The sequence below is a fragment of the Orcinus orca genome, chromosome 18 (genome assembly GCF_937001465.1).
Source record: "Orcinus orca chromosome 18, mOrcOrc1.1, whole genome shotgun sequence".
In the NCBI taxonomy this organism is placed as follows: Eukaryota; Metazoa; Chordata; class Mammalia; order Artiodactyla; family Delphinidae; genus Orcinus; species Orcinus orca.
Window position 1 is genome coordinate 15,131,613 of NC_064576.1, and position 26,219 is coordinate 15,157,831.

At 43.2% G+C, this 26,219-nt stretch overlaps 1 long non-coding RNA gene and 1 other non-coding gene across 2 annotated transcripts; one reads left to right on the forward strand and one right to left on the reverse strand.

Moving 5' to 3' along the window:
• Nucleotides 1-2,904: 2,904 nt before the first annotated feature.
• On the reverse strand, nt 2,905-2,977 carry TRNAF-GAA (transfer RNA phenylalanine (anticodon GAA)). Its single transcript has one exon. It is a non-coding gene; the product is annotated as a tRNA-Phe (tRNA).
• Nucleotides 2,978-8,062: 5,085 nt separating this feature from the next.
• LOC125961912 (uncharacterized) lies at nt 8,063-25,860 on the forward strand. Its single transcript, XR_007473025.1, has 3 exons — nt 8,063-8,240; nt 24,625-24,677; nt 25,635-25,860. It is a non-coding gene; the product is annotated as an uncharacterized LOC125961912 (long non-coding RNA).
• The last annotated feature ends 359 nt before the right edge of the window (nt 25,861-26,219 follow it).

Below are 26,219 nucleotides of genomic sequence, written 5' to 3' on the forward strand. Positions count from 1 at the left end.
GATCACCTCATTTAATTCTCACAAGAGCCCTATAATAGAAGTAATTTTTTACCCCCCTCTGTTTTACAGACGGGGAAGCTGAAACCTCAGGGTTCTAGAACCTATGAACATTACACAGCCAACAGATGGAGTCGGAGCTCAGGCCCAGGCAGCCTGCCTGCAGGGGCTGTGCTCTTGGCCACCCGCCACGCCACGTGCGTACACAGAGCAGCGGCCCGCGCCGCCGTTTCAGCCTTCTTCTCCGCCTCCTGCTGGACCGCGTTCCTCCTCTTCACCCACTGCAGAGGAAAAAGCACATGGCTTTGGTGCACCATCCGTCTGTTTTTACAATGTGAGAGTTCAAGGCTATAAACCAGAAACTGTTGCAGGGACTCTCAATTCAGATCCTTCAGCCGGGTTGGTTGACGGTGACGGGCGCTCCACTGCTACCACGAACACGATGGAGAAGTCAGATTTACAAGGATAAAGCTGCATTCAGGCCCTCCTGAAATTTCTCTCGAGGTCTGGGATAAAAGCCGTCTTCTTAGGATTCCCCGCCTTCAGGGGCGAGATCAACTGTCCCAGCTGCCCGTCCGCCCTCCACCGTCACTCCCACTGCCACTGGGGGGAGGATTTGACATCCCCTACTCCAGCCTGCCTGGTTTTCCCTGTCGTCTTTGCCCTTTTCCTTTTGTTCTGCGAGCCCAGCACTCCTACAACCTGTCCGGGAATCAATTCACATCCCGCCAGCCATTCCCGGTCACACGACCTCTTTCAGAGCCCGCTCCTCGATAATACTCACATGTTCCCGTTGGAACATGGAGACTCTGAAGTATGTCTTCCTGACGTCCAAACCACCTTTTCTGAGGAGGTGGCATTGTGCCATAAGGAAATGAGCACACGTTCAAAACAGGTAATGAAAGATGGGACAGAATCCCATGCCCAGTGAGTGCAGAGTGCAGAGTGCACTGGGCGGTCAAAATGGGGAGATCAACAGTAACTCAATCTGCGGGGAAAGGTTTCAAGAGGAGGCAAAGCTTGAGAGAGAAATCGAAAGATGGCCATGAACTGAGGAGACACTAACAGAATAAGATGTGGAATAAACAGGCACCTGATTATATTTTTCTCCGAGCAGTTTACCAACTTGACCTAAGAAAATGCTTACAAGGGAGATGTTTCTATGCTGTGCGTACCCGTACTTCGTTCGTGCTTACTCAACAGCTGAAACTACTCAACAAATCAGGCCTTCATTTTGTAAAAGGAACATAGCATATTCTGCCCATAGAGCCTTTTCTGATTCACCAGCAAAAGCTTTTATTTCCTCCTAAAACTATTCTCATATTTATGCACACAAACATCCCAATAACTATTAACTTTTCATAACATTTAGGACGTGGCAGAAGTTAGATGCCTGACATATGTTTAAATACTTGCGTTCCTACAAGGACTATTATGTGTAAAATGAAGATGCTAATAATAGGTAACTTCATAGGGTAGTTACAAAGATCACATAATGCCTGGCACATAACGGGAGGCACATAACTGAGGTCTAATTGACGAGTGAATTAATACCCTGAGGGCACACGAGATTTCATAAATGTGAGCAGCCTTCCCTTTCAAACCAACAGAAGCAGAATATATGCAAGATTTAATGCATAAATCCCACAAGTGACTGTCTCTCATCTGCTGACCAGCAACTCATCACCTCACTAAACTAAATCTTCCCTTTTCTAGTGACTCCAAAATAGACTGAAATTTCCTCCTTCTTTAATTCAATTCAATTCAATTTAAATTTAATTTAATCCTTCAGTTTCTACCTCTGGGTCCTGGCTCAGCTCCCAGGAGCCAACACAATACATAATCAGGCCCCTGGGCTCCATTTTCTTTACTCCACAGCGCCTAGGTTAGCCTTGGGGTGGGTCCTACAGATAGCTACCAGAGTCGATGCCCCAGCACACCCACCACCAACACACACACTCACCATGAAAGCAAAAATTTTCAGAAAAATTAATTCCGAGCACGTGCCAAAGTTTTATTTCAGACTTGCAGGACAAAAGACTGCACAAGGTAAAAGCTTGTTCACAAAAAAGGTCTTAGGAAAGGGCTCTTTTAAACATTGAAAGGAATGTCTATAGATAAGTGGCTCTCAAACTTTGACTGCTTCAGAAACCCCTGAAGACTTGTTAGAACACCTAAGGCTGGGCCCACCCCAGAGTTTCCCATTCAGTAGGTGTGAAGCACGGGCGGGAATTTGCATTTCCAAGTAGTTCCCAGGTGAAGCCGAGACTGCTGGTGGTCCTGGGACCACACTTTGCGAACCACTGATCTAGACTCTAATGAAAGTTGTTGCGATGCAAGACTAATTTTACAGAGCTGTAAAGCTGCCATGCCTTTACCCACTGTCTAAGTAACCCTGGCTATGCCACCCCCGGGGGCCGCGCTTCGTGCGCTTCTAACCCAAAATACCTAGCTGCCCGGTTCCCTCCTCGGGCAAGGCCAGAGGGGGACCATTTGATTAAACAGCAGGGTTTTGCTTTTCAAATTGGGATGCTTTGGGAATGAGATTTGGAACGAAGTTTTGTTTCTCGCCCTCCGACACGGAACTATTCCTTTGGCACCAGCGCGCTGCCCCTCTCACCACCGGGCGTGAGTCCCGTACCCCGCACTTCCGGATCTCCAGCAGGGCGTCTCTGGCCCCGCCCCCACCCCCACGCTTCCCACTGCGCAAGCGCAGCAGCGTCTCCCACGGAGGCGCCTCGGAAGTAGCTGTGAGTAGCGGCCACATTCTCAGGGGTGACTGAGAACGGCTGTTTCCACTTCTCGCTCGCCCTTCAAGTCCCAGTTTTTACCTGCGGTGGAATTAATGAGCCAGGTTACTCTAAACGGGTGATCCTACGAGAAATTCCAATCGAAAAAGAAAGACCCTGCCGAAACCCGGGATCGAACCAGGGACCTTTAGATCTTCAGTCTAACGCTCTCCCAACTGAGCTATTTCGGCGTCTGCTTTGTTGTGCTTGGAGTAAACTATCACTGAACTCTTCGCGTCCGCCCCTTCCGTCTTTTCCTACTAATCACTTACAGCGTTTCTTCCTTGTCCTATTAAATGGTTATATGTTAAAAAGAAAAGAAAAAAAAATTTAAATGGTTATCCGTATCAACATTCTTCTGCCTGCTTTTTACAAGCCATGACTAAGTGCACTGTACGTTACTTTTTTCAGTATAATCCAAACCTTTGGTTTAATCATCGACAGCAGGCGTCGTGAACGACCCGGTGTCCCCGCTGCGGGATTGGGGGGGCAGGGGTCGGGCTGGCCCGCAGCCCGGCGGAGCGAAGTCAAAAGCAGCGACGGCGGCAGTGCGGCGGGGCGACGCCTGCGCGCCCCTAGCTCACCACTCCCCGCCCCCAGGGCTCCGCGGCTCCTCGGGGCGTGGATTCGTCTTCCCCCAGCTGGTCCCCGCGAGCCCCGTGCAGGGTGGTCCCTTTGGCTTGCCCTCTGCCCAAGGAGTCGGCCCTTCCCGCTCTGACCTCTCACTTTTCACGATTAAGGTGGACAAGAAGTGGACCAGGGCATGGAGGCAGGACTGCAATCTCCCTGTGTTCCTGGGTCCTCGAAATGCTCCCTTTCCCACCACCACTTCGCACAGAGCCAGGCGCACCGTAAAAGCTTGGCGAACTCACTGAGGACGATCATCCAATGTCAATACTACTTCCTACACCAGTTGACGAATGTTTCTGAAGCACCAACTACCTGCCGAGCACAGACATTCTGCAATGTCCGAACATCCTATTGTCTGTTGTTGTTGTTGTTTTTCCGTCTCCAATTAAGTTGTAATTCTCTGAAGGCAGGGGTGTTAATCTCACCTACCTTTCACCCAAGTAAGTGGAAGTTTCACAGCCAGTTTTGAGGGATGGATGCATGCATGCGTACGAATATGAAAGAAAAAGAAAAAAGTTTTGAACATGGGAAGTGTTTGCAATCTCTAAGGTGTAGAGTCACTTTATGAATTCCTTCGTTGCGTCATATCCAAACAGAAGAGCTTGAGATTTAAAAGAAGTCATTGGTTAAGGAAGGAAAAGGGACCAAAGAGAGCTTGGGGATGAACAAAGTTCTGTGTAGGCTTGGGGGCAGGGGCGTTAGAATGGAAGAAGAAGAAACTTGGAGCAGCTGCCTTGTGCGGGTCAAACGTAAAGAGATGGGGAAAGAGGGGGCTTTTATAGCCTTTCTTGTGTGTCGTGAATGTAACTACCTTTCATATTCTCAAAATACCACAGGCAAGGCTTGAACCTGGGTGACTAGGAAAGTTAAGTTTTGATGGGATTTGGGGTACGGGTAGGAGTGAGGAAAAGGTCCAGTGTCTGAAGGGAAATGGAAGGAAGAGGACTGGAGAGATAAGAGAAGGAAGAGCACAACCAATAAACTTCTTTTATCAGAATTTAATGTAAGATCCTTCAGCAAATTACAAGATAAGAGAAACTACATTGTAATAGTGACCATTCATTGACTAAAAGTGGATTTCAGAATATGTGTTATGACGTATGTCATGAATTAACTGGGTGGTCACACAGCCCGGTTTGCCCAGGACAGTCCCTGTTTACCTCCTAGAATCCTGTCATGGTAGCACCCCTTTCACTCTTAAAAGTATCCTAGAATGAAGGGAAAATCAATGATGTGATCACCCAACTTGTAAACTATGAAAAAGAGTCACAGCTTGGGGCTACATAATGAACTCTACCAGTTTCACTACAAGAGAAAAGATTTTTAACAATCAACTCAATATTTGTCATTGGCGTTTTACAAAGGGGACTGAAAGGTTTCAGGACTTAGTGTCATAGTTTCTGTTCTGTGCAGGAAAGCAACCTGGGACGCTGCAGTGCCTTCACAGGGGGCTGCAGAATATGTTAGATTTTTGAGGGAAACGCAGTGATACTGGACATCTGTGGGACACTGCACAAACTGCTAGGTAATTCATAGTTTCAGCAATAGGTCACTCTACAGTTCTTTCAGTGATATCATCTCTTTGCAAAGCTAGGTTTTCAGCAGTTGTGATAAAAAGCAAGTGCACGTGAAAATAAATGTGTAACAGGAAATGAGAGTACTGGTGTCCAATCTGCTTCCAAGTTTGGAGAAACTGTGCACTCCCCAACAGGTACACACAGCCCATTGGTAAGTAATGTTGGTTGTTTAAGAATGAAATAAAAATATACCTTTCTTTTCTTTTATGTGTCTAAGTTTTTCCAAACAAAGTCATTGGACATGAATACTTAATAAATTGTTTGGGCCTGAGTACTTCATAAAAGGAACTGTTCGGTATTTCTTTTGGCCTGGGAGCATTGGAAAAACTTACTGAGACACTGAGAGCATTATGAACAGAGAAGGTTTGGAAACCTCTAGCTTAGCACCTTAGTGTTGACAGCAGGAATGAAAATTATTACTGAGTTTGGGAGGAAATCTTTGTTCAGCAAGATTACAGAGGCAAGAATAGCCATCAGAACTTCCACAGAGACCAAACGCCAAGGGCTAAAGTGAAGTGAAAAATCTATGAACACACTCACAGTCGGAAGGAACAGATGATAAAGAAATTGGCATTCAAATCAGGGAAAGGATGTTGAAGAAGGACTCCATGTTGAAAAGAAGCTTTGGCTGTAGTCCTGTCTTCCAAATTAGTCCAAGGATTCTGGCCAACTCCAGTCTAATTACCTATGATAACCACAAAGACTAATTATGAGAACTAACCAGAAGATCTAAGAATAACAAAACTGAAGAGAATATGTTGCATGTAGTTGTAGTAACGAATAGATTTTTGAACAGCTATCAATTGATTATCTATCCTGAACTTTGCTCCTGGGACCCCACAGTCCAAAAAAGTAGCACTTATTTTTATTTGCCTCTGATTTCAATCAGTATTTCTCAGAAGTGTTAAAAAGATGGGAATATATCAAAAGGACATAGGAGCCAGTTTAAAGGGGCTCTTACTGGCCAAATCTAGGATAATCCCAGTATCAAAATGAATAAGAGAAGTAATAGATTATTTACCCCTTGAATAAAATAAAACTCCATGAGTACAATAATGGGGGGAGAATGAGATTGAGGGTTCTGGCTTACAGGTGGTAACTGTCATCAACTGATAAATGTGGAAGGAGTGGTTGCATTGGAAATAGCCATTTTCCAAGCATCATAGTAAAGGCTGGTTCGGTCAAGACTGATCAATGGATGCTAAGTATGAGGGGAAGGTTGTATAATGAGGAGGATCATTGCATGGTCTCAAAGTATCTCTCCACAGATTGCTCAATAGTTTCAAGGGGGAAATTGAAACTATACAGTGGGGAAACTGGACAAATCCTTGATCTGGTCACCAAGATGAACCTCACCAATGAAGGACACTGAGACATCATGGGCCTCCTAATGTCTGGGCCTCCTAACAGTCTGGAAGGAAATCATCTTGTCCTGGTATAAAGGGGGAGGGGTCAGCTCATTTTGCTGAATTTAAATCCACAGATGGATTCCAACCCCCTTTTTTCCCTCCCTCTCCACTTCTCCCAAAGTGGTTTCCAGCGTTTGTATACACATCCATACGCATTAGAGTTGGGTCCATGAATGGTTAGTGTTAACAAGTGACTTTGATTTGGGCTTTGGGGAAATGAAAAATGATTTTAAAAAATGAAGTTTTTAGAACATTTTCTGAAAACTAAAATAATTTGAGGTCATTTCTGCCTAGTCAAAGGGGTGGGAAAATTTACAAAAGAGGAAGGAGCAGGCTATCATATGTGTTTGCAGCAAAGCTTAGGGGGTTCAACTGGGGGTGTAAATACAGAAGAAGGAACAGATCCCTCCCCCGTGAGGCCAGGGCAAATACGTGTCTGCTCACAATGGGGCTGCTTAGAAATGGCCTAGTTATAAAACCTCAGATAGGGGCCTGGCCAGGGGGATATGACGATGGAACACTTAACAGAGGGGCCATTGTTTTGCTTCCTCAAGGAATGGGTCAACCCCTGTAGAAGCTGTGATACATTCAGTTTGAAGTTGGAAAGCTAAAAGTTGGAAAGCTAAGGTCCTCCACCCCTGTCCATGTGGTCGCTGGTGACTGCACTTGGGGGGCAAATAGAGTTCATGGAGAAGATCTTTTATCTCCTCTCCACTCCCTCCACGGCACAAAAAGTGTGTCCTAGGCTGTGGACCATTCACACACCCCTCGCCGTGGGACAGGTTGACGCTCACTGCAGCTCAGCTGTATGAGGAAAAACAGGGACTCTGTTCAGAAGGTCTGAGTTTGAGTCCCAGCTCTGCTGGTAACTGCGTGAGGACATAATCTTTGCTAAGATGCCTGATTTCTTTGGGCTCATCTATAAAATGGAAAACAATGCCTGCCACCCAGGATTGTTGTGAGCTGTGGATAAAATCACTCCTGTTCAAATGAAATCATGTGTGTCAACACACCCTGCCAGAGAGAAAGTGCCTCTGTATGGGTGACTGTTGGTACTATGTGTTATGATGCTTTTATTATTTAACACTGAATTTACAATTATTCTATCAAGGAATAATAGCAATGGGTAAGCAAAATGTAGTGTATCCATGCAAGAGAATATTATTCAGCCATAAAAAGAAATGAAATCCTTATATACGCTAGAGCATGAATGAACCTTGATAACATGCTAAGTGAAAGCAGTCATTCACAGAAAGACTAGATATTACAGTAAGTCCCCTATATACGGACCTTCGAGTTGTGAACTTTCAAAGATGCAAACGTGGAGCTTACTAATGAAGACCTGATGGAACTGGAGGCCTAGAGAAAGGACGAAGAGAAACAAGAAGAAGAAGAACAATTAACTGAAGAACTGAGGAGACTCACGATGCAGGAAATGGCAAGGGGACTTTCTTTATTTGAGGAGGCACTGTTAGTCTTTGAGGCACAGGACCGGAACGTAGGACGGTACACGAAGGTTGCAGCAGCCATTCAGAATGCGATCCAGTGCTACCGTATCATCTATGATGAGAAAAAAAAGAGCTACTACCCAGACATCACTGGATCCTTTTTTCAAGAGGGTAGATAGAATTGAATCCAGCAAGGAACCAGCACCTGTGCCATCAGCGTCAGGCATGAGCGACATTGCAGCTCGCCCTCTGTCTCCTGTTGCTGACGATCCTTCAGCTCTACCGTCTCCCCCCTCCTCTCCCTCCTCCAGTCAGTAACTCTTCTTGCCTGTTCCCTCGATGCCAGCCCCTGGATGCCAGCTGTTGTACTGGACTACTGTACTTTTCAAGGTACTGTACTGTAAGATTAAAAATGTTTTCTTTATTTTTTGTGTTTGCTTATTTTTTATGTAGTATTTGTGTGAAAAGTATTATAAACCTATTGCAGTACAGTACTATATAGCCGATTGTGTTAGTTGGGTATCCAGGCTAACTTTGTTGGACTTACGAACAGATTGGACTTACGAACTCGATCTCGGAATGGAACTCGTTCGTACGTAGGGGACTTACTATATATGATTCAATTCATATGACATATTCACAATAGGCAAGTGTATAGAGACAGAAAGTAGATTAGTGGTTTCTTAAGGCTAGGAGGAAAGGACGAATTGGGGAATGATAGCCAATGGCTATGGGGGTTGGTATAGTAAAGAAAATGTCCTAAAGTTGATCGTGGTGATGGTGGCACAGCTCTGTGAATGTGCTTAAAAACCATGGAAATGGACACTTTCAGTGGGTTCATTGAATGGCATGTGAATTACGTCTCAATAAAACTGTTACCTGAAAAACAAACAGCAGCAGTTGCAATCACCCAAGAGTTCTGAACATGAAACAGTATCTTTCTCTTTATGTACTCATTAAAGGTATCTGGGTTCCTCTATCAACGATAGTAGCAGCTCACCTTGATAAGCACTGTGAGGTGCCAGGCTCTCTGTTTCATCCTCACAACACAAGTTTTGGTCCCCAGTTTAGAAATATGTAACAAAAGCTCAGAGAGGTGAAGCAGCTTGCCCTAGATCACACAGCTAGTGAGTCGCCATGCTGGGGTTTGAAAGCAGGCAGATGGGCTCCACTGCCTCCATCCTGCCCCTCACCTCCTCATATCTTCATTGAGAGCATATGTTGAAAGGTTTGGGACTCCATGAACTTTCCCCTAAAATTTTGTCTCCATGAACTTTCCACTAAACTTAGATGGTTTGGGCTAGTCCTATTTAAATATTTACCATGTAATTTGCCATCTGGGAGGGAAAAAAAGCAGAGTCTAACTCTTTCGGGGAATAGTTATTCTAGAAAGGCATAAACTCAGTACCAGTGACTCCATCTGACTTTACTGCCGGGCATATATTTGATCTTGAGATCATGCCAGGAAGGTGTGTGTTTGTTTCTCAGCCTTTTCTTCCACCTTCCTAGAAAGCCAGAGCTTCAGATATTATTAAAAGCCTGTGTATGTATCTGTTTTCAGAGAAAAAAAAAGCGCGGGGTGGGGGGTTAGGTCAATTAACTGGGGAATCATTTAACATTTTGGTAAGATTTGGGGGCCCAGTATGGTTTTGTGATCTACCCTGTCGTGAACCCGGAAGGCTATCGGCGAGGCGTCTGCCATTCCCCACACGCTCCAGATGACTTTCCCCTTTGACGCAGGGTCGGAGGCTGTGTCCCAGCACTGTGGCAGCCCTTGCCACTAGAATAGATTAATTTTGTCATTACCCTTTCTCAATTTCTGCCTTTGACCAGAAAAAAAGAGGTTAATTGTGTGCCATTTCTCAGGAGAATGAGGTATCAGCATTTCAATTCCTGATAGTTTATGAATTGTGGGTAGCTAATTAAAACTTAAAGATTAGAGGAGCTATTTCAGCTGAGGCCTTTTGCAGGACTGTGAAATGGAGAGAACAAAGGGTTGTCTTTTCTTTTTATTTGGACAGCTTAAATGAAACTTCAGGCTGCAATAGAGCCTTGAATTGTTTTACCAACTGAGTATTCATTGTATTGATTCTAATTTTAATTTGCAGCCAGTGGTGTGATATCTGAAAGCTGTTGAGTGGTGAACGCTGAGATTATTGGGAACGTGAAACAGCAGGATTTGTGTTTGGAGGCTCCGTGTGATCCTTCTTGACTTCTGAGAGACATCTTAAAGTCAGATAGGAACCACTTACAGATTCTATTAGATGTCCTTAATTGCCGTCCCAGAACTCAATAGGAATTTAGAGCTCTTCTGTTGTGCCTCACAGTTAACTGTTTGAGTTGTCCCATGGTTGATTAATGGATCTGCCACAAGCATTGGAGTTTTCCTGGTTCCTTTACTCCCTGGTTGGCTTCCAGGCTATTCCATTTGTTTGGATACCACCAACATCACCGAAAACCTACATCTCTGGCGTGTGAATCAAGGAAGACCCCAGCCCCTGCCCTACTTTGTGCAAATTAGGAAGGGCACAGCTTCAGCCGATGCAGTCCCCGCAGACACGTAGCTTGGAAAGTCAAGTGTGGCTGGGTTTTAGCTCCTACCCACCTCCTGACTATGTTCCCTTGAGCTGGCCAGAACGCACACAACAGATGACAGTGGCCATGAGTCAAAGGACTCTTTCCGTCTTAAATTTCTTAGCCATGTGTCTCAATATGCTTCTTGTTGTAAAAGAATTTCTTTTCTTTGAAATGAGATTAGGTTAGATGAGATTGAACAGGTGTGTCCAGATGCGAACTCCTTAGATGCAAAACCAGGCTGTGCTCATTTTTCATATCCCCGACCTTCTAGTTTTTTCCTTCTATCCAAATTGAATAAGCAGCTACTAGGGCCAAGAAATAACCAGATTGGGGGAGGGAGTGACGATGGGGCAAAGGAGAAAGGACTTTCCATTCGATCAGAAGAGTGTGGGCAAAGACTGAAGCTGGAAGGAATTTGGTGCATTCTAGGAATTGAAATAAGACCAGCAAAATTGAAGCTTGGAGATCAGGGAGAAGCACGAGGCAAGAAGAAACTGCAGGGAGGGGAAGAGGACAAATCATGGGGGCGCTCTGAGTCCATGCTAAAGATTTGGGACTTGTATCCTATGAGGAACTGGAATCTATCCAGATACTCAGTCTTAAGCACAAACATAAGCTGGTCAAACTTGTCTTTTAAACAATAACTCTGGTCATGAAAAAGGAACCACCTGGAAGGGAGCAGGGAGATCTGTGCAGAGGTCATGACCCCAGGTCAGGCAACAGACCCTGGTGAGTTGAACGTGGCACTGGTGGAAAGTAGGGGAAAGGGAACAGTTTTAAGAAACCTTGAGAAATTAAAATCCACACGATTTGGTGTTGGATTGACCAAGAGCACTAGAGGAGAAAAGTGCCGAGGGTGACCCACTGCTTTCGGCATGGGTGACTGGACAGTATTAGTGCCACATCTTGAACTGTGGGACCCTGAGAAGTAGGTTTGGAGAGTGAGATCCTGAGGTGGGTTTTGGATGCGTTGGATTTAAAGTCCCTGTGTGTCCTCCAGGTTGAGCTGGCAGCTAAATACATACGCTCTGGCACGTGACTGAGGGTAGGTAGTGTGGAAGGCCCGGTTGAGGCTCACACCAACAATTTTTGGTGGCATCAGTCTGCCTGGTTGAATCATCGTTTAACAGTTGCTCAGGTGCTGGCACAGAGATGGCCAATGGTTAGGTTGATCTAGGGTGGAGAGTAAGTCAGCTGGTTATGGAAAGGGAATTATGAGCATCTGCGTTGTTATAATGATGGAAAATGGAATTTAGGATGGATGAAGAGGGAAGAGAAGACAAAAAGGAAAGTGAAGAGGGAGGGAGAAGGCCAGTGAGCCAAGGGTCTGGCAGTCCCATAGACTAATGTATCATCAGGTGACAAATAAAGGTTAACAAACATAAATAAGATGACGTCTATGGGTTCCAGGGCTTAGAACCTGTTATCTTTGGGGGGCATTACTCAGCATACTGCAGAGTACTTGAGCAAGGAAGCAGGAAGGATGGGAGGTTATGATCACAGAATTGGGTATTTGCATGTTTTCAGGACTTCACCTCCAAAATTACACAGAGTTGTCATTTTTGGAAGCGACACAGTTTCAAGTGATACTAAAGGCAAGAACAGGACCATGAGGGTGGTGTCTAAGCTAGAGGAAAGGAGGAATATTGGAGATGAGGTCAAGGAGATGAGAGCCCGGATACCAGATGGGCATTCACACAAACCTTGAAGTCACATTGGACGATGGCAGAAATATCAGTGGCCAATTGTCAAGGTCCTCAGAGAATGAGGAAATGCTATTATAAGTCAGAAGAGGACAGAAAAGGAGGAGATGTTGGCAGGTGGAATAAAGCTAAAAGAGCAGAAGAGAAATTGTCTGGAAGCTATTTCCAACCTATATCATTCCCCTCGATCCCCTATTTCACCACTTACCCTCTTGTGATTTAGCAAATGATCACATTTAGGGGGGAAACTTTAGAAACTATGTAATTAGCATGCCTTGACATTTATTTGCAACAGCGAATCTTTGTAAAAACTTTGCTTTTTTGGACACAGTTTTGATATTGGTTTATTTTGTCTTTCTTTGAATGAGCTCATAAATTACTTGGTATTAACATGGATCGCTTCTAAAGATTTATTCTTTTGAAAAGTTTTTTGTTCCCTCCACTGCAAATGACACAAACCATGAAATCTTGAGCACAAAGAAGCATTGCTTAGTTCCCTTAGCTTGAATCATGTGGTTTTCATCAGACATGTTTCTCTTCTGGGCGGCAGTTTTAGGAGGGTTTAGTTGACCCAGCTTGTACCTCAAGCCCTAACTCTGCCAGTTTTCTTCTTCACCCACCCACCCTTGACCATCATCTCTTCCTCCTTTGAGCTAAGCCAGGCTCACAGTATCTGGCAGGAACGCTAAATCAGCACATCCCTTCCCATACACAGGCCTGGTTAATAGGAGGCTTGGGAGCTACTGGGACCAATGGAATCTGGTTCCTGAGTCCTGCTCTGTGAGATGAAGGTGCTCTTGTGGTTAGGGTGGGTGGATGGCATACAAGAGCTTGGGTCGCTGCGTATCACTGCCTTGTATTCCAGCCACCATGGATGTTGTCCTGTTTCTCATTTTCCTCTCTACAGTCTCTCTCGGAAAGGTCACTTTTCAGCCCTACAACTCTCAAATCTGTCCTTTAGTTCAGAGCTTGTTCTTGTGGTCTGGATGCATAGACCAAACATCCCACCAGGAGATCACACAGCACATACCAACTCAACTTTTCCTTCCCCAGCCAAGCTCCCAGATGAGCACATACTACCACATGCTCTGGCTGTGCAGCTGCGGGCCACTTCCTGGGCATGACCTGCACCGGAGCTGCAAGCTGAGGCCCAGGCTCTCCCGAAGTTCTTTAATCCATTTTGAGTTTATTTTTGTGTATGGTGTTAGGAACTGTTCTAATTTCATTCTTTTACATGTAGCTGTCCAGTTTTCGCAGCACCACTTATTGAAGAGGCTGTCTCTTCTCCATTGTATATTCTTGCCTCCTTTATCAAAGATAAGGTGACCATATGTGTGTGGGTTTATCTCTGGGCTTTCTATCCTGTTCCATTGGTCTACATTTCTGTTTTTGTGCCAGTACCATACTGTCTTGATTACTGTAGCTTTGTAATATAGTCTGAGGTCAGGGAGCCTGATTCCTCCAGCTCCATTTTTCTTTCTCAAGATTGCATTGGCTATTCGGGGTCTTTTGTGTTTCCATACAAATTCTGAAATTTTTTGTTCTAGTTCTGTGAAAAATGCCATTGGTAGCTTGATAGGGATTGCATTGAATCTGTAGATTGCTTTGGGTAGTAACATTGGGTAATCAACCTTTTCACCATGTTGATTCTTCCAATCCAAGAACATGATATATCTCTCCGTCTGTTTGCATCATCTTTAATTTCTTTCATCTGTGGTTCTGACAATTTTTGAATCTTCCCCAGTGGAGAGAGAGGGAGATGGGAAGAGAGAGATGGGGGCCGGGGGGAGAGAGAGAGAGAGAGAGAGAGAGAGAGACTGAGAGACCGAAATTTAAAGGAATTGGTTTACGTGATCATGGAGGCTGACAAGTGTAAAGTTTGCAGGGTGGGCCAGCAGGCTGGAGACCCAGGGAAGAGGTGATGTTGAAGTTCAAGTCCGAAGGCCTTGAATCTGCTGGCAGAATTCCTTCTTGCTCATGGGAGACCAGTCTTTGTTCTGTTACGGTCGTCAACTGATTGAATGAGGTCCATTCACACTATGGAGGATAATCTACTTTGCTCCAAGCTCACTGATTTAAATGTTAGTCTCATCCAAAAAACACCTTCACAGAAATACATGGAATAACTTTTGATTGAATATCTGGGCACCCAGCCGAGTTGACACAAAAAATTAACCATCACAGCAAGTTTTCCAGGGACCAGACTGAAGAGCATTTATTAACTGGTCCCACACTTCGTGTGTTCCCGTGTGTCTCGAAGGAGGCCCAGGACTTGGCTGTCCTCTTCAGCCCACAGGGCTGACCTTCACAGAACTTGCAGAAGCCCTTTGGTCCATCTTGCTCTGAAGCCCTGACATCCAGAAGTGCACTGAAGCCTGCAATTGTTTTTGGTTTTCCCACAGTGAGCATGCATCTGGCCTTTTCTACCCACATGATGGGCTGATCTGCTTCTGAGGCTCACCTGTGTGTTCGTGAAACGCAAGGCTTCACGGGGCAGGAGCCGCCATAGAAAGGGCAGGATATTGCCTGAAGGAAGATGCATTTGCCTCAAGCTCCTGCAGGGGAGTCAACTCATAATCTCACCAAATTGAAGGAACTGTAGACATAGAAGGTGATCCTCAGTCCTAGGGGTTAAATATTTTCCTGAGATAACCCAAAGATTGCCGATTTCACTGTGGAAACAATGATGGATAATCTCAATATCATAAAATAAAAGACTAAAAATGCCACCTCGGCCTGCTCTGAGAAAACAATGTGTACATAGTAACAGAATGCCTAATGTATGGGGGAGCTAAGTGTATCATGGCAAAGAGAAATGCATTGTTTGTCAAAGACTTTGAGAACTAGATGCTTCACAAGACTGGGATATTGTCTGCAAAACTACTGGTACATTATATGATAGTCTTAGAAATTTCCCACACGATGTTCATCAAAAGCCAAGTCCTTAGTCTTTTGCAGAAGAACACATTGTACTTCGTATGGGTGTAGCTCAAGGGATTCTGTCACTTGGGTGAGGAAAGGCAAAATACGTGCATAGCTCAGAGATACTGCAGGTTTGGTTCCAGACCACAGCAATAGAGTGAATACTGCAATAAAGCCACTCACACAATTTTTTTGGTTTCCCAGTGCATGTGAAAGTCGTTTCCACTATACTGTAGTCTGTTAAGTGTGCAATAGCATTATGCCCAAAAAACAATGTAGCTCCTTAATTAAAAATACTTTTTGCTGTTGCACAGCAAAGGAAACCACTGACAAAATGAAAAGAATGGGAGAAAATATTTGCAAATGATATGACCTGTAAGGGGTTAATATCCAAAATCTATAAACAACTCAATATCAAGAAAAAAAATCTTTTTAAATGGCAGAAGACCTGAATAGACATTTTTCCAAAGAGGATATACAGATGGCCAAGAGGCACCTGAAAATAAGTTCAACATCGATAATCATCAGAGGAATGCAAATCAAAGCCACAATGAGATATCACCTCACACCTGTCAGAATGGCTATTGTCAAAAAGACCACAAATAAGAAATGTTGAGGATTTGGAGAAAAGGGAACCTTCGTACACTGTTGGTGGGAATGTAAATTGATGCAGCCACTGTGGAGAACAGTATGGAGCTTCCTCAAAAAACTGAAAATAGGGGCGTCCCTGGTGGCGCAGTGGTTTAGAGTCCGCCTGCCGATGCGGGGGACGCAGGTTCGTGCCCCGGTCCGGGAGGTTCCTGCATGCCGCAGAGCGTCTGGGCCCGTGGGACATGGCCGCTGAGCCTGCGCGTCCAGAGCCTGTGCTCCGCAATGGGAGAGGCCACAACAGTGAGAGGCCCACGTACCGCAAAAAAAAAAAACAAAAAACTGAAAATAGAGCCACCATATCATCCAGCAATTCCTGGATATATATATATCTGAAGGGGGAAAAAAACCCCACTAATTTGAAAAGACACATGCACCCAATGTTCATAGCAGCGTTATTAGCCGAGATATGAGAGCAACCTAATTGTCCATCAACAGATGAATGGATAAAAGACAATATGGTGTGTGTGTGTGTGTGTGTGTGTGCGCGCGTGCATGTATATGTGTGTGTGTATATATATATATATATATATATATATATAAAATGGAATGTTACTTATAAAAAAGTATGAAATTTGCAGCAACATGGATGGGCCTACAGGGTATTATGCTTAGTGAAATACTATGTGTTTTCACTTATATATGGAATCTAAAAAATAAAACAGACGAATGAATATAACAAAACAGAAGCAGACTCACAGATATAGAGAACAAACTAGTGGTTACCAGCAGAGAGAGGGAAGGGGGCAGGGGCAAGATAGGGATAGGGGATTAAGAGGTACAAACTACTATGTACCAATATATAGTAAATAAGCTACAAGGGTATATTGTACAGCCAATGAATATAGCCATAGTTTATAATAAAAAATACTTTCTTGCTAAAAAGTGCTAACCATCATCTGACAATTAAGGTTGTCACAAACCTTCAATTTGTAAAACACAATATCTGTGAAGTGCACTAAAACAAAGTGTGCCTGGGAAGAAATTTGTAAATGATACTTTAATTCTAAATTTAGCCTAAGATGTCTGCTTGCAATGGGGGTAAAATAAGTATTTTTCCCTGAATTAACCTAATTCAATATTCACTTCTGATTGGCTATTTCAAACAAACCTTAATGCCATGAATCTCAGGCAGAGACACGAGGGGATAAATAGCAAAACATGGGCAGTTGTTCCCCCTCCTCTGGGCTCCCATAGCCCTTCTCATGTGCTTCTACTTGAGGGTCTTGCCATCTCACTTTTGTACTGTTATGTGTTTTTCTCTCTTATCAGACCATCACGGTGCCTGGCACATACCAGACTCTCTGTATGTGTTAGTTGACTGAATAAATGAGTGAATAGCCAGTATATTATGGTCTGTTGATTCTCTTTAAACATCACTAAGGGAGAAGATGGGTATAGTAAGGAGAAAATTACTCAAGAAATATTTTATTAGAAAGGTATTGAGAAGGAAACAGTTGAACGAAAGGAAAATGCAGGCAATGGGCAAGTCCAGTTGGCTCCGTTCCTGAGATCCTTCTCATTCTGGATGATTTTCTTGGGGGCTGGCCTGGCTCTGGTCTTTTCTTCTCTCTTCATCAGATCTTCTAACACCTCTGCAAGTTGGACTACTTCCAAGGAAGCTTGGGAATTTTTCTTTGTAAAATTTGGGGATCTAGCTCTAGCTATAATCTGAAGGGTCCACCTATGTTTTGGCAAACAGCATGCCAACATTTGGCACGGTGGTTTTGGAGCCTGGCTGGCTGGCCCAGGGCCCTCGGTATCATGGTGATCTGGGGTTGTTGGGAAACCATCCTGAGATAGTTTGGCTGGTATACAACCAGTCATTCTACTGAATTGGTGACCTTTGGAAACCTCTGAGCAATTGTAGGGAGCAGTAGGTTCTATTTTTTTTGTTTGTTTGTTTTGTTTTGTTTTTTGCGGTACTCGGGCCTCTCACTGTTGTGGCCTCTCCCGTTGCGGAGCACAGGCTCCGGACGCGCAGGCTCAGTGGCCATGGCTCACGGGCCCAGCTACTCCGCAGCATGTGGGATCTTGCCAGACCGGGGCACGAACCTGTGTCCCCTGCACTGGCAGGCGGACTCTCAACCACTGCGCCACCAGGGAAGCCCAGTAGGTTCTATTTTGATCATTGAAAGCCAACCTGATTTCACACAACGTTGTAATCTTAGTGCTTTAGCAGGTAAAAGGGATGCTCAGCATATCAAAATATAACACACAAAATATTTTTTCTCCTTCACATCTATGCCTTAGCACATCCAAATTCTGTATTTTACCACCAGTCCATACTTGAAGAAGATCAACAAGGTCTGTTCCTGCCATTGTAAGATCTCTGAGATGGGTGGAAATGTTGATGACACACCAGAATCCGTTCCAAAGACAGCTCGTATAGAATACACCTCTTAAGTTCCAAGGTGATTCATCTGGGTTGCACTTTGTAGGGTTCAGAAGATGAGAAGATAGGGTTGGGTAACAGCAACGTGTCATTGAAGATAAGTGAATATTGACGACAGAGTGAATGGGGGGATGAGAAAGGCAGAGGAGAGTCAGTTGGCAATGCTCCGAGGCAGGCAGTATATTGTTCCTTTCTGAGAAGTGACTGCCATCTGGCTTCTTTTATACAACAGATTTACCAGGCAGTGTCACTACGCCTTACAGAGTAATCTTTGCATGAATTCTGAGTAGGTGCTATAGTAAATTATGTGTAACCAGATTTAAAAGAAATTCCTCATAATTGAAATATGGGATCATGTTAAACCTCTTATTACTCCAAAAAGACTTATACAGCTAAACCACATTTCTCTCTCTTTTGAGCTACTGTCCTATCCTCTCTCCTCTACAATTGTGGAGTGATTAATATAGTTAGAGAATGGGTAACCGTGAACATTTAAGAGAAGTATTATAATATGAGTGTGGCGACATATTCGATGAAGGTCTCACGTTATATTCTTATTTTCTCTTCGAATTTTTGCATCTTGCATTTTGACACACAGTCCCTGATCCATTAAAATGTAAACTGTAATGACGTGTGTAATACATTTTTTTCTGCAAGTTTTGGCCTTAAAGATGAATTTATTTCTTGGGCACTTGCATGCTATGCTTTTGGGAGTGGAGATGCTGCAGTCTTTCTGGAAGGCAGTTTGGGAACGTGTAAAAAGAGCATTAAAATAAACGTGTACTTTGACACAACAGTCCTACTTCTAGGAATTTAATCCATGGAAATGGTCAGAGATGAGTACAAAGATTAAACAAAGATGATTGTTGCAGAATTCTTAATACAGGTGAAAAACTAAACAACTCTAAATGTCCAAAAATAGGGAAATCGATTACACCAATTATGATAATATCATAATTATTTATGGTGCAGTGAGTTATTATGTACCTTTAAAAATCATGAGAAAAATTTGAATAATATATTGCTAAATGGAAAAATTATAATATAGAACGTGATATCACAATTTTGTTTAAATTTATGTGTATGTACCAAAAACAGATTGAACATATAAATGTCAAATAGTAAGCCATGGCTATCTCTGAGTAAAGGACTTATCCATGAATGACTTTCTTCTTTGGTCTCTTTAACAGTTTAGAAACTTTCTGTAATGAAATGGATCATTCCTTCATAAGAGGATAAATGCTAGGATAATGCTAGGGAAGACCCCCAAGAAGCCAGACAGCAAAGGGTTAAACAAGATTTCACACATAGTTGCTCCACTTTTGCCGCACAGGGTAGAGTACATGAGTGATGGCGGAAGGAATCAAAGATCAATGAACAGTATCAATTAGGCATTCTGGCATAGGACCCAGCCTAGGAACTCTCCAAAGACAAAGAGGAAGAACTAGTCTCAGGGAACCCCCAGTGAAATGAATGAGCCGAACTGCACCTAAAAGAGACTTACAGAACCCAAACAAAAGGATGGAGACTGAGGAAGAAGTGACAAAGGAATAAGAAGAGATCTCTAAGGAAATATTTCCTGGGGCCTGCCAGGAGTCAGGATCCTGAGAGGCCATCCACCCCCAGAAGGCAGGTGTCACCAACCGTGAGACCTAGGGGGGGCAGGTGGGGCAACTGGCCGGGAGAGTTTGGGGTATTGGGGGTGGGTTTAATGGAGAGTTGCTGGAGCTTCTAGTCTTTCAGAGTAAGCTTGAACTTCTAAGTGGGATCTCCTAATTTTATAAATGTTGGCCATTAAAATTAAAAAAAATTAATAGGCTTTATATTTTTAGGGCAGTTGTAGGTTTATAGAAAAGTTGAGCAGAAAGCAGAGTTCCCATATACCCTCTTACACCTGCCCCCCAGTTTCCCCTACTATTAACATCTTGCCCTAGTGCAGTGCCTTTATTACAATTGATGAGCCAGTATTGATACATTATTATTAACTAAAGCCCACAGTTTACATTATGGTTCACTTTTGGTGTTATACATTCTATGGGTGTTGACAAATGTGTAATAATGTGTATCCACCATTACAGTATCGTACAGAATAGTTTCACTGCCCTAAAAACACTTTGTGCTCCACCTGTTCATTCCTCCCTCTCTCTCCCTGAACCCTGATCTTTTTACTGTCTCCACGGTTTTGCCTTTTCCAGAATGTCATGTAGTTGTAATCATATAGGATGTCGCCTTTTCAATTGGTTTTGTTCACTTAGCTGTATGCATTGAGGTCCCTACATGTCTTTTCATGGCTTGATAGATTATTTGTTTTTATTGATGAATACTATTCCATTTTATGTATGTACTACAGTTTGCTTATCCATATACCTATTGCAGGGCATCTTGGTTGCTTCTGGTACCTTTTTTTTTTAAGACAGCTTTATGGAGGTATAATTGACATATAATAACCTGCACATATTTCAAGTCGAAAATTTGATGAGTTTTCACACACCTATATATCAGTGAAACCACTACCAAAATCAAGATAATGAATGTGTCTATCACCCCCAAAGGTTTCCTTATGCCCCCTTTGTAATCCCTTCCTCATACCCCTACCTGCCACCCTGTCTCCAGGCAAACACTCATCTTTCTGTCACTTGTGATTAGTTTGCATCTTCTAAACTTTATATAAATGAAATCATGCCGTGTCTTTTTGTCTTGCTTCCTTCACTCAGCACAAGTGAGGGCAGGTATTTCCCCTGGATTCTGTAGAAGTCTAAATTTCAAGAAGCTGGCATGTCTCCTGAGGATGGTAACTAAGAAGATGCAGCCAGAGATTTGCCCTAGTGTCAAATGTCCCCTCCATGCAATATCTCCTTATACACTATATTAGTTATGAAAATAGCCCAAACTGTTCTTTCCTTCAGAGTCATGTTGCAAAAGAGTCTCCACTCTCGTGAGTCCACACACGCAGCACTGTCACAATCTCATGCAGTGAGCCGTCCAAGCACAACGCCCTGCCCTCCCCCCATACTGCCACTCCCTGTGACTGATGTCTTTTGATAGGACTGACCTGGTTTTGATGGAGTGAAGCTTTCAGCCTTCCTTCGCTCTCTGTTTTAACAACCGCAAATTATGGAGAAGCGTTTTTGACATATAATTACATGGAGGATAAAAGTAGATTATAAAAATGTGTATTCTATAATTCCAGTTCGATTAAAAAAAGACTATTGAAGGAATGACTCATTACATCCCTCTGGAATGATAAACAGCAAAAGAGTAATCAGAATTACTTCTGGATGGTGAGATTATGAGTGACTTAAATTTTCTTCTCCGTACTTTTCCATGTTTTTCAAATTTTCTGAAATGAATGTGTGTATTGTTATCAGAAATAGTGTGAAAAAATTTATATGAAACCCCAAATTTGGGCTTTTGATTTGCAAGAAATTACCAAGTTATTTGGAGTAAGTTCCCATGCCCAACTAACTTGAACCCTAATGTTAGGGGAACTACTGACTGAAACTGCCCACCTTGGCCAGGCACCACAGTAACCATTTGTATGAGTTATTTTATGACAGGAGATCCTGGTAAGGAACACAGAACTAACAAGCCACCACCAACCGGAAAAATTCGGGCAAGGTCAAAAGGAGACCCCAGTCCGTATGTCCTACCAACCCCTCAGAATCCTTCTCGCTGGAATCCATCATGGCTGAGTGATGCGTGTGACACCAGGAAGGACCCTGAGTCAGAATGATTGGCCAGAGACAATCCAGAAACTAACCCCATCACCATAAAACCTGAGACTTCGAGCCACGTGGCAGAGAAGTTCTCCTGGGTTCCCTTACCCTCCTACTCTCCACCCGGCTGCCCCTTCCCAATAATGTCTCTTGCTTTGTCAGCACATTTGTCTCCTGGGACAATTCATTTCCAAGTGTTAGACAAGAGCGCACTCTTGGGCCCTGGAAGGGGTCCCCCTTCCTGCAACACTAAGGTAGCAATAGTCACTGTTTATCATTCATTCACTTACTCCTCCAGCAAACATTTATTACTCAGTTATTACGTGTTAGGCTCTGTGTTAGATATTGGATACAAAGATGAACACAACAGTAATCCCCTTCCATTGGAAAGATCCCTCTTCAGCTGATTAGTTATTCAGGTCAGTGTACTGATTTGAAGAGGTTGGTCAAGTTGGGGGTTGGGAGGCGGGTGGTGGTTAAGAATTCAACTAGGAAGTTGGTTTTGAAAGAGAAGGAGAAGTGTATTGCTTTTGGTACTCGAGACTGTGGAATCCATTCCAATGACAAATGTCATTCAGCATGATTGTATTAGCGCCTCCATCAGTGAACTGGAAGGGTCATTAAATACTTGAGTGTAGTAGCAACTGCAGTTCTACCAATGTGTTTTCTGACTCCATTATTCTAGAGATTTTTTTAAAGTTAACTTCTTACTTTGCAATAATTGTAGACTCACGTGCAGTCGTAAGAAATAGTACAAAGAGATTCCATGTGCCCTTTACCCAATTTCCCTTAATGGTAACATCTTGCAAAACTATATTATAATATCACACATTCTCAGGATTTTAATACCTAGGAAAATGAAGAAGAGACCGGTCTGGCTCCTTACCAAACTTCCTATATAGCTGGTACCTCTGCCATTCTTGGCAGGATTCTGCAACATTGGCTTTTTCTCTTACACTTTAGTAAAGGCCTCCCTGAAGATAGATTTTTTTCTTTATATCTTAAAATATTCAAGTATTTCCTTAAAGGGTTACATTCAAGTATCTCCTTAAATTAGATTATTTTCTTGAATGAAGTTAGTATATAAATGTGAAGGAACAGCATTTAGTCATCAGGTTATGGGGACCCTGTGAACAGAAAACTTAACCTATGAACAGTAAGGATGTTTGTAGCCATGGGCGGAAGACTATTGAGCAGTGCACAGCCTCAAAGGGGCCTTCACAGGGGCACCTGGAAGTGAATGTAATCTCCAGCCACAGTGCCATATACAAGGAAGCTTCTATTGCTTCTACAAGAAGAGGAACAGCCGTGTTCAGAGATTCGAAAGACTTAAGTTCAAGGGAAAAATCTGAGAGGGGAAGAGATGGAAAGTTTTCCCAGGAGGAGCCCAACGCACCTCCCAACTCAGAAGGAAAAAAAGGAGCTCCCTGGACCTTTCCATAGAGATGGAGGGGCCAGTAAGTCAGGAGACCATCTGGATGTTCAGCTGACGAGTTTATCCTTCAAGGCACAGTGCTTCCCTGCTCTCATTCACGAATTTAATAAATATTACTGAGCACTTTTTATCTGTCCATCCCTAACTGTTGAGTTGGCAGAAAGATGAGAATTGAGTGACTTTTTTGGGGGTTTTTTTGAGGGTATTGCATTAAAAAAAATTTATTTATTTTGGCCGCTCTAGGTCTTAGTTGTGGCACGCGGAATCTTCATTGAGGCATGAAGGATCTTTTAGTTGTGGCATGCGGGATCTTTTTACTTGTGGCATGTGGACTCTTAGTTGCAGCACGCATGTGGGATCTAGTTCCCCGACCAGGGATCAAACCCGGGCCTCCTGCATTGGGAGTGCAGAGTCTTACCCACTGGATCACCAGGAAAGTCCCAAGAGTGACTGTTAAATAAAAGATACTTGAGACAAAGATGAGAGGGAAAAAAGTGTCCATATCAGGAAAGAGATATCTTATATTTTACTCATCCTGGTTGCCTAGCGTCAGGAAAGAGCACTGTACTATGAGTCAGGAGACTGAGGCTCTGTCACTAACTAGCTCTGTGATCTTGGGTAAGTTATTTTTGACTCTGTGTGGGCATTGGTTTTCTCAGATGATTGGCCCAAACAATTTTTAAACTTCTCATCAGCTGAATTATTTATGAGGTAGGATGGCTCAAAGAGATCATGTATAGGACTAACTGTAGAATAATAAGAGTGGTACTGCCCGACAAATGCTAACTTTTAAAGAAGTAGGCTGCCAACACCCAGTTCGGAATTTCCGATGAGATTAAGCAGAATTCTTCTCGTCACTAGAAAGCAGCTAAGCAGCTAAGGCTTAAAATGGTGTCTCCCCAACATCTCTTCAGTGTCTCTCTCCCACCCATGTGACCCACACCAACCCTCCTTCAAAAGCCAAAATGTGAATGGTTGAGGGTGACCTGGTTGTGAAAAGATATTGGGTTTATGAGTTTTGATGTCCAGTTTCACCATTTACCATCTGCTATGAGTTGAACCGTGCTCCCTCTGTGTTTCCCCACCAAATTTATGTGTTGAAGTCCTAACCCCAGTACCTCAGAATGTGACCCTATTTGGAAATAAGATTGTTGCAGATCTAATCAGATGTAAGATGAGGTCATGTTGGATTAGGGGGGACCTCTGGACTTGTGTGGACTTAGGGTGGACTTGTGTCCTTATAAAATGGGAAATTTGGACACAGAGGCACACACACGGGGAGAACACTATGTGAAAACTGGAGTTAGGCTGCCACAAGCCAAGGAACTACCAGAAGCTGGGATACAGTCTGAAAAACATCCTTGCCTCTTGCTTTCAGAGGGAGCATGGCCCTGCTGACACCCTGATCTCGGACTTCAAGTCTCCAGAACTGTGAGTTAATACATTTCTACCATTCAGTTTGTGGTACTTTGTGTTTAAAGTAACCAAACAAGGAGGCCATTGGTCTGAGGTGGCTGTAATGTTTTGGTCATCAACGCAAGCAAATCAGAACCTAAGCCAGAGTGAATTCCTGTAAAAGCCTCAAGGTTAAGAACAACCCAATCACAAACAGCCAACTAGGCTTTCCCCCAAAATGCAACCACTTAAGCTATAGCCAATCAAATAATGTCCTTGCTTTGCTGCTGCACCTTCTCTGTAAAAACCTTTGCCCCTAGCTCCTGCTGGTGAAGCACTCCTAACAACTTCCGGTTTGGGGCTACCCAATTCAAATCACTGTTTGCTCAAATAAACCCTTAAAAAATTGAATATGCTTTAGCTTATCTTTTCACAGTTCCTTATGACAATGATAGCAAGCTAATATACTATCTGTGTGATCTTGGGCAACTCAGACAAATTCTGTGAGGTCCAATTTCTTCAGTGAAAATTGAAGACATAGAGGGAGATTTATTTTTTTTTAATGTAGGTAAGTTTTTTTTTTTTTTAACAGAGAGAATTTAATATAGAGAACTGTTAATATGATAGAAACTTGTGAGATAGGTACTTGAAAGGGTAAAAGCACAACCCTAAGGTATCATGGAAGCAGTATCGGTAGCAAAAGGAATAAGTTAAGATTATTAAAATTAGGAGCCTAGAGCTGGGCTCTACGGAAATGAAACTCAAAGTTCTGCGGAGGAGGTGCCACTCAGCTGGTGCAAGTGTCTGGAGGGCACCTGAAGAGGCCATCCTGTGACTGCGGGAAAACTGCCAACTGCATTCAGCTGCTGCTTCAGGAAGGCATTTTAAAGTGTATTTTAGTCCTTAATGCTTCACCCTCTGTAGTTCCCAGTCCCCATGTGCACCATGACTTTGCTTCTTCACTTACAGCTTTGTGTTTCCTTGAGTCTTCAGGGAGGAAACACATGTATCCACCAAGAAGACTGCTCACCCCTCCATCATTTCTGAGTTCTGACTTGGGCTTCGAATAATCCTGCTAAGATGAAATCCATTTCTGTGGCATAAATGGACAGTTGGTGTTCATAAATTTCAATTGATTTTTATGACTATAAAATATTATGTCATTATAAGCACCTCTTATAATTGAAGTAAACCAAAATCTCCAATAAATCATCTTTTTTTGCACACTTTTCAGTCTGTTCTTCTTATATTAGAACACTTTAAAGAAGAAGAATTCATAACAACAAAATTTAAATTTAGTAGGTTGCTGTGTGCCGTGATTTGTAAGAACGTATTTCTTTTTTGTAGCTTATAAAATGAACTGGAAGTTTAGAGTTATTCTTTTGGGCTATGTATATTTGTGTGTTCGTGTGTGTGTGTGTGTGTGTGTGTGCACTTGGCCTATTAAAATTAACTAAATTAATTTAGATGAGATTAAATAAGAAGAAATCTTTTCCAAAGATGGCGTCAGGCACCATGGTTAGATGCTTTTGGACAGCAGTGATAAAATAATGAGCTTGGTATAAAGTATCAGATTCA